The sequence below is a fragment of the Ixodes scapularis genome, unplaced genomic scaffold (genome assembly GCF_016920785.2).
Source record: "Ixodes scapularis isolate PalLabHiFi unplaced genomic scaffold, ASM1692078v2 PGA_scaffold40__2_contigs__length_1045541, whole genome shotgun sequence".
Lineage (NCBI taxonomy): Eukaryota > Metazoa > Arthropoda > Arachnida > Ixodida > Ixodidae > Ixodes > Ixodes scapularis.
The window spans coordinates 689,116-698,466 of NW_024609869.1; positions in this window are offsets into that span (position 1 = coordinate 689,116).

A 9,351-nucleotide genomic window follows, 5' to 3' on the forward strand; every position below is an offset into this window, starting at 1 on the left:
CTTTAAAGTCAGGTAGCTTGTTTTTTTTTGTAAGCAAACGTTGGAAATCCAAACGTGATTGGAGTCTGTAGACTCCAATCGCGCACTTTTCGCACGACAACTATGCCAAACGTGGAGTTGTCGTGCGAACGGTGAACGCTGCCGATGTTGTCGCTCGCCGGAGGCGGGTCGGAGAACTACTTGGTAAAGCTGGGGATGATGGTGAGCTACGCAGGGGCTCCGTGCTGTTTAGGGGATGGAAACAGGTTATTGGCCAGGGATGGGAGCTGACACGCCGCACAGAGACACTTAGTTGATAATGAGGAGATAAGTCTATGCAAAGCGAGAGATACACCTTCGCATTTCTGATGGAATCCCAAACGTCACATTGGAGTGTGGCGACATTGACGAACACAGACCGGGAACAGCAGGGGCAGGTGGGACATGAGCCAGAGTTTGAAGGTACATCACCAGTGATCAGCAATAACAGGATTAAGTGAGCTTTATGGCGAGGATTACGAGTGAAGAATGCTCAGTCAGGGGGTCGCTTCCACGGACGACAATGTTTGATGGTGATGCTGCAGTCAGAAAGTTGCGTTCTAGGTGCTGGCGGTTTGTCGATGATAGGTGATTTTTTATTGAAGGGCCAGTAGCCCCACCCCGTTAGGCAGATCAGGAGACGGAGAGTTGTAAAGGCGCGCCGTCATCTAACATAACCTCTAAACATTGGGCTGAAGAATTTGACTGGCTAGATCCAACATATCTCATAGCAAACTGACCAGGAGGCTATGTTCGGCAAATATATTCTTTCTCCTAAAAAGAAACGGAAGTGACGATATCGCGTCTGATTGGTTAGAGGCTCAAATGACAAAAGAGAGAACTTTGGTCATTTGGGCCTCTAACCAATCAGACGGAATATCGTCACTTCCATCACTTCCGTTTCTTTTTAGGAGAAACGAAACATTTTTCGAACATAGCCCCCCAGGTGTGTTGAACATTCATCTTAGAGGGGAAAAGGACGAGCAGGTCAAATCCACCTCCAAAAACAGCTTTATTCTTAGCCACATTAGCCTGTAGTTACTGTTAAAGCAACTGGTTTGTAATCGCACTCATTGTGTAAAGCAATGTAGCCACTGTGCATTCTTTTTGCATGGCTTATGAATAGCTGTTTTGAAATGCCTTTACCGCGACTTTACCTATACCTGTTTAGACTATGTTTATTGATCTTCTGTTTACCATTTTTTAGGCACATAGCTTGGAGGCTAACATTCAAACTGTTTGTACTACCGTGTCTGTTCGCTTATACCCGTCAACAACCGCATCATTGCATGTGCTGTTTGTAACGTTTCCGTATCAATTGTTCTATGTAGAACGAAAATAAACAGTTGCCTGCGTGAAATAACTCTTGTGTGAATAAATTACCTGTGATTGGCGTTCGGTAGTGCGCACGTTACAATAAAGCTAAAGCGAAAATGCAACGCACGCGGACGCGAGAAGCAGGTAAACAAAATGCCATGGGGGCCGCCATTTTGAAAAGCAAAACTATAAGAACGAAACATAAAAAGTGGTTAGCTACCCCATGCACTCGTTGTGAGAGGGCGCTTTTACGAGTTTAAATATTTGTTTGAGGAACTTTCGCTCCTTCTAAATTATTTAGTTATCATTATAACTTAGATTGTGTGAATAATATATTATGAGTTTAGTTCTACAATGTACTCTTGTTCACACAAGGCCCTCGATCACGTGGTTTGGGATTACCACAGACTTATTCTACAGTGGGCAAACGGTGTATGATAAACTGTGTTCGGGAACTTCCGAATATGCAATTTTCGAATCGAATTGGTTTAGAATAAAGAAAATATTCGATTTGTATTCAAAATTTCGAATATTCGCACACCCCTAGTAATCACCCATTTTGTCTATTAACCACGCCGCAAGTATAAAATCAGAATGTGGGACACCCCCGTAGCGCCGTCTTTCCTGCCCGTAGCGCCGTCTTTCCTGCACGGCATGTTGATCCAGCTTCTCACATGACTGAATTCAGCGAATAGCGGCGCCGCGCGTTCGGAGCGCGTGGCGCGCTCAAACGCAGGGGAACGTACGCCGGGGCGCGCACAACGTCTACTTTCCTCCACGACACTTGATCCAGCTCCTGACGTGATCGGATCTCGGCGAATAGCGGCGTGGCGGCACGTGGAAAACAGACGCGCAACTCTGGCTCCCCTAGGGAGCCTATACAGGAACTCTACTTCCTAGGGCTTTACTTGGTCCCGTGAGCCATGATAGTTTTAGCCTCAAATATCTCTCTTGCCCTCTTGCTGTGATTGAATTTGAGAACTCTACCGGGTGTTTCAAGGAGCGGCCAGGCTCTTTAATTCGACCGCAAAATTCGGTTTCTTAACCTATCGCGCTACGACTTTGTGCAGCGTTGCCCACAGATGGTGCATTTTTTTTTGTAAAATTTGCGAAGAGCGAACTTACATGAGGAAAAAGTAAAGAAAGAAAAAGGCTTAGCTCTTATTGAAAAGCAGCGAAGCCACCGGTCTTCAGACAATACGGCGGCGTTTCGCACGGGAGACAAGAGATGGCGGAAGCGGTCGCGACGCCAACTGCCGCCAACAAACGACCATACAGCGCCTAGAGCCGGCGTCTTTAGTAGACAATATTTTCGACTCAAAAGCGGCGCGAGCTTTTCTGATATTAGTTACCAATGCATTATTTTATCACTCTTAGTAACAAAACATACTGAGTGGAGATATAATTGATTAAAAATGGTGTGTCGGGATATTTCGACTGTGGTTGAAAAAAACCCGAGACTGCGGGTAAACGACACAACACTAAAAAGTCTTTTTAATTTTGTGTCGTTTACCCGCAGTCTTGGGTTTTTTTCAACCATGTGCAATGTACACCAGTTCGTTTGCACCCTTACGTTTTGTTCATATTTCGACTGTTTTCTTTTTCGGGGTGCTGATGTCGTCTGCTTTGCAGTTCCTTGCTGTTACCGCGCCTGTTTTGGGTTCTGCGACTGTCGCCTCTGTGACTGTCGCCGCTAAGGGACGCGCGCCGCTTTGAGTCGGAAGTATCGTCTGCTAAAGACGCCGGCTCTCGACGCCGTATGCTCGTTCGTTGGCGGCAGTTGGCGTCGCGACCGCTTGCGCCATCTCCTGTCTCCCGTGCGAAACGGCGTCGTATTGTTTGAAGACCGGTGGCTTCGCTGCCTTTCCATATGAGCTAAACCTTTTTCTTTCTTTACTTTTTCCTCAGGTAAATTCGCTCTTTGCAAATTTCACAAAAAAAAAAAATGCACCATCTGTGGGCGACTCTGCACAAAGTCGTAGCGCGATAGGTTAAGAAACCGAACTTTACGGTCCATTTAAAGAGCCTGGCCGCTCCTTGAAATACCCAGTAGTTTGATTGAACAAGGGGTGCAGGCACAGTCTCTGACATGGATGGCGAGATGCCCTGATGGTTATGATAAAAGAGCCAAGGTATGCTCTAGTAATCGCACGTTGACACAGCGGCCTGTTCGTCCGACGTACACACTCCCACAGGAGCACGGAATTTCGTAGACCACATTGACGTCGCAATTCACGTACTTATGTTTGTGATGGACTGTGCATCAACTCCGAGTTTGTTGATGTCTATTGATTTTCAAACAAAGCCTCTTAAGTTTATCCGGAGCTGAGAGTGCCACTTGTATGTCATATGTTGAAGCTATACACTTCAAGTTATGCGTTATTTTGTAGATGTAAGGAACCGCTGCTGGCCGTGTTCTCTCACGGACACGGACATGTCTTTAGATATATGAATGATTACCTCGTACTCCTGCATGAAAGACCTGTCCAGCTTCAGTCAGTGACAGTCAACACCATTCAGTGTAATTTCTGTAAACAGGGTAAGGGATTGAAATTTACATATGAGCTACCAACCGTCAGTAAGCTTCAATTGCTGGACCTCCAACTTCGTTTTGGAGAGAACCATAAGTGTTGAACTTACTCATTACAGTCTAAAAAACGACTTCTTCAGTTTGATTCGGCCCATTCAAGAATCATAAAACGAGGAATTGTGCAGAGCTGTATAAAAGCCGCATGCAAAAGTCCTGCAAACATGCAGCCAAAAAGAGCTTCGATTCACAAGTTCTAAGACTACAAAAGTCAGAGTATCCAAATTCCTTGTTGTTTGATGTTACAGAGAGCTTAGCAACTCCCAGTGAAAGAAGAACAAGAAGTGCTGAGAAAAGAACACGGCCAGCAGTCGTTCTTTAGATCCATAAAATATCGCATAACTTGAAGCGCATAGCCGATATGACATACAAGTGGTGCTCTCATCCCCGGATAACTTTGTTAATCAAGTTTTTAATTAGCGAAAATAGACATATGGTTCCAATTAGAAACTTGTAGAGCATCATCGAAAACCACTAAATCAACTATTTTTAGAAGGATATAACGCCGGGGCAGCATTTTACAATGTTCTGTAAAACCGCTCTATTTGGACGCGTTTCCAGATTTCGGTTTTTTATCGGAGCGCGTCACCGCGCCCGCAATTCGTCTCCTTAGTGGCTGAGACGCACAACACACGTGCGCCCTACTTCCTTCCATTCTACGAGGGAGGTGAGGAGGTGGCTTCGCGCCTCGACCACGACGGGGAGCAGGACCACGTGCGTAAAGATGCGCTCCGATAAGAAACCGAAATCCAGAAACGCATCCAAATGGAGCGTTTTTACAGTGCGCCGTAAAATCCTGCCCCGGCGTTATATCCTTCTAAAAACAGTTGATTTAGTGGATTTTGATAATGCTCAGCAAGTTTCTAATTGAAAATATATGCCTATATCACTAATTAAAAAAGTTAATTAACGAGTTTTTATTAATTAACCGACTTATCGCAAAGATTAGCCACCCACATAATGTCCGCCTGGCCGATTAACCCATATGCGCAAACCGCATTAGTGTAGCTTTCACGTTTTCTTTTAAAACAAATATGCAAGAATAAAAAATAAAAAAAAAAACACTCTGTATGTATATATATATAGGCCGACACGGCGGGCTTGACGTCACGGAGCTGCGGCGGCGCTGCGATCGCCCCGGAGCCGGGTGGTGTGGGCAAAAGCGCGCACGTTTCGCATGGCCGTCATAGCATTTCATAATGCCGCGAAGCTGTGTTGCCGCTAATTGCACTGAAATTTACAAGAAAAGTAGCGGAGTGAGTTTCCACAACTTCCCGACAGACTCTGAAAGGCATAAAAGGTGGATAATATCCGTGGTTCGAAAATAATGGTCGCCTCGCGCGAACGACCGTTTGTGTAACAAGCACTTTCTTGAAGGCAAGTGCGACTTTTATTTCAATCTCCGTCCCGAAACTTGCTTATGTGCAGGGAAATCGTTGTCTGATCGATACCACCCGGATTTTGTTTCCATGCATGTTCGGGCACAAAGCGCCGGCCAAGCGCTCGTCCGAGGCTCGCTACGCCCGTGCTACCCAGAAGGGGATCGGCGACTGCAAGGGCAGTGTTGTAGGCGTTACCGAAAAAAAATTAACGAAATACGTTACTCGTTACTTGCAAACAAAAGGTACGCGTTACTGAGCTAGTTACCTAAAAGTAAAAGGAACACGTTACCGGTACCGATAAAAAGTAACGCACGTTATTGCTGCGTTACTTTTTCAATGATTATTTAACACGTTTTACGGTTTTCACAATACAGGTATGCATAAGCTTATATATAGAAAAAAACATTATGTTGATGCAGAAACTGAACATAATTACTTTATCACTTTTTACGGTTTCACTTAAATACTCACGAAAAAAAAACGCAAAGAAAAACATGGCTTGACGCCTAAAAACACGGAAAAAATTTATGTGTAATATTTTTAAGAATTGGGAAGTAGTAACGAGCAACGTAACTGCGTTACTTGAAATGGTAACGCAAGTACGTTACCCGTTACTGGGTCGAAAAAGTAACGAGTAGGTTACTACGTTACTGAAAAAAGTAACGCGTTCCTGGTAACGCCGTTACTTGTTACATGTTACCGCCAAGACTGCAGAACGGATAAAGCGTTACTGCTTGTCATGCTTGTGGTCATACCTTGACTTCAAGACCGCTGTGTGTATTTATTTAATAATGAATATACTTCCGCAGACCCGCAGTCTGCTGATCCCGCCGGCAGTGCGGAAACCGACTCGAAGTAATCGTAGGCTTCGAGGGACTTGTACTCCTGCACCGTGTCGGCCGTGAACTGGCTTGGCGAAAAAACTAAATAAACGACGACTTTAGCCGTCGACTTCAGTGGCAGCAACTTCACGTCGGAAGTCCAGCCTTGTTTACGGCGTACGGATCCTCGTAGGCAACGCCGTCCATGCACAGTTTCTTTCGATACCGCTGCCATTCAGGCTCGGGTAGCGAGCTCAAATAGTCGGGCATAGCATACGACATACGTTGTCAGGAAATACGACTCACATAAAGCTAGAAGCGTCCCTACAACGTCAACAACAAGCGCACGCCACACAACGCAGTGGCGAAGACACGGAGAGCCTAGGCGGTTTTACCCACATAGCTACCGCGCATGCGCGGCCTTTCGGCCGTGTTGGTAAACTGAGCCGCTCGGCGTGTCGGTCTATATATATTGCAAGTGTTGGAAGATTGACAAGTGTAGCCGTAGTAATATTGAAAGGAATAGAAGAGAGTGTGGTATACGAGCGACTACATTAGTCAATGTAAATATAAGAGCGAGTGCACACTCACATAAAAACAACCCAAGGAGATAATCTTTCAGTTTACATAGGACTGTGTCTTGTATTTTAGGTTTCCTTTTGTCCTTTAAACAATGCTAGCGGACGTAAACACAAGCTCACAGGCGCATGCCTACGACAGTGGACTGCATAATAAAAGCTACAGTGCCGCTTTATACCAGAATCGATCACGTCTTGTGGGTCTTGTGGAAGCACTCGTGCCGCCTTGGCCGACAGAGATGTGCATATATACATCAATTTCACTTTTCCACCACGTAAAGTCATATCTGGAGGCTGTGAGACGCTGTTTGAATGGAGACTTGACGGCACACAGGCGGTTTGTATTTGCTCACATGTCAAGTGCTTTCGGCTCAATGGTGGACCGCGAGCAATAAATCTTAATTCTAATACAAGGCGACCCCAATTTCGTGCCTTTTAAAGGGACCGCTTAAATCGGTTTCTTGACGCATTGTGATGTAATAGTGAACAGCGATGTAGTGAAGTAGTTTGTTGTTTATTAAAAATTTTGAAGGATGAGTTCACTATATTAAAAATAGTGTAGCTTTGTTTCTTTATGCTAAATCTAGTTTGAAGAAAAGCCCCTAAAAAAAAAGGTTCTACAATATTTGTTAAATAAACATATCACAATTTTTATGTAAAAAAGTATGTACGTCATATATCTTCCCTTATGTTTATTGGATATAAACCCTGCACCTAGCTAATGCGGAGGGCAAGTTCGTCTGCTTCTTGCGCAGGGGGTAGCGGTGACGTCAGGACACCAAGCCCTGATGGACTTTTTCCAAATACCGACGGCACCAGGCGGTGGTTGCACGAACTAAAAATCGAGAAAGTGACCTACCTGCGCTACCAATCGATATTGGGAGCTACGCTACCAGTTGCTTCGCTCTCTGAGCTGCGTCGTGTGCCCAACGCGACTTTAAAGAGGGAAATCCGTAGCGTCCACCCAAACGTCGTGTTTTTCTTTCCGTCCACTTTCTTTTTTTTGTGTAACACAATTATATATATCCTGCAATTACGTGTTCTACTCGTCGATCTAGAGCCTCATTCCGAATTTCCTCGATTTTTCGTGCCGACTTCCACCGCTTGGCATCGGGCGCTCGCGCGTGCGCAGAACGCTTCTCGGAAAAGGTCCATTGGCTGATCGCGACCCCCTATCTGAGCGTCGTCTGCCCCTTTGCAACATCGTCTGTTCGCAACGTCGTCTGCGTCTGTTGTACCTTTCCTGCGACTTCCGGAAGTGCAGAGGTCAGATTCACGAAACCATCTTACGCCAAAAATGTGCGTAAGACATAACTTAAGAACAAATTCGTATTCACGAAACGAAATTTTCGTAAGTTTTGCGGAGGTTTCGACGAAATCCTACGGACAGCTCCGAAGCTGTCTTAAGCACTTCTTACGATCAAATCAGCATGGCCGACAGCGTCGCGGTCGCGTCGACCCACGGGCGTTTATTTTTCTACGTGGGCTTCTCACGAGTCCCGACTTCAAGCAGCAAGAAAAAAGTAAAAAGCAATTGAAACAGACCACGACGAACAAGAACGCTGGATCCACAAACACCCGGGAAAAGCTCCAACGGCCACGATTCCACCGAACGCGACCAAGCGAGCACGGCAGTTAGGCCTAGTAGGCACTCCGCGACTCGGCGACCGTCAGCCCACGACTGGCTGGCGTGCTGAATGGAATATGCCCGCGCGACCCTTGTGAACCCTTCCCGTATTATACTTTGATCGCTGACCTCAGTTTTAGATTAAGAGGTCAATTTCTTCCTCTTGTTATCTCCTTGTTTCCCTAGGCAACGGTGACTCTCGCCGGTGAAAAAGCGGTGAATCTCCAACAGACGCAGGAAAGGTAAAACAGCCATCGCTTTGACTAGCAGTCGTAAAGCAGACGACGTTAACTGCGCCAACCCGCCGACGCCGTTAAAGAATGAGGGGTCTCGCCGCACACGAAAGGAGGGAAAAAGTATTTGGGAGGGAACTTGCGGACACTAACACGCTCACTCTCGGTTCTTAGCAAACAAACCTCGGCGCCTCCGGACACCTCGCCAGTGAGTCCTTTGACTTCCCTCCTTGATATGCGTCTGCTAGTTGTTAGACAAATACAACGTACCGCTCGAGTTATTTCGTCTGCCTTCTCTGAAAGGCGAAGTCGAGCTCGTTCGACTTCCGAAAGTCGCAGGACAGGTAAGACAGACGCAGACGACGTTGCGAGCAGACGACGTTGCAAAGGAGCAGCCGACGCTCAGATAGGGGGTCGCGATCAGCCAATCAGGGCTCGGCGTTCTGACGTCACCGCTACTTCCTTTCTCATGCGCAGAAGACGAAAATGAGCCCACTTGCGAGTAGGGTGACCACCTTCCTGCAGGTGGAATGCGGGACACCTTGACCGGGGAAGGGGGGGGGGGGGGGAGAGAGAGAGGGAAGGAGGGAGGGAGGGAGTAAGAGGAGGACGGTATTTTCATGACTTAAGAAATAAGTATTAAGGGAAATTCACCAACGCGCACAACCCGAAATCCTGTGCTGTCCGGAAGCGTATTATACACCTGAAAATTGTACGCGGCAATTAAACTAAGATAAGTTTTCTTTAAGATACTTTTGATACTTTAGATACTTTTAAGATAAGTAAGA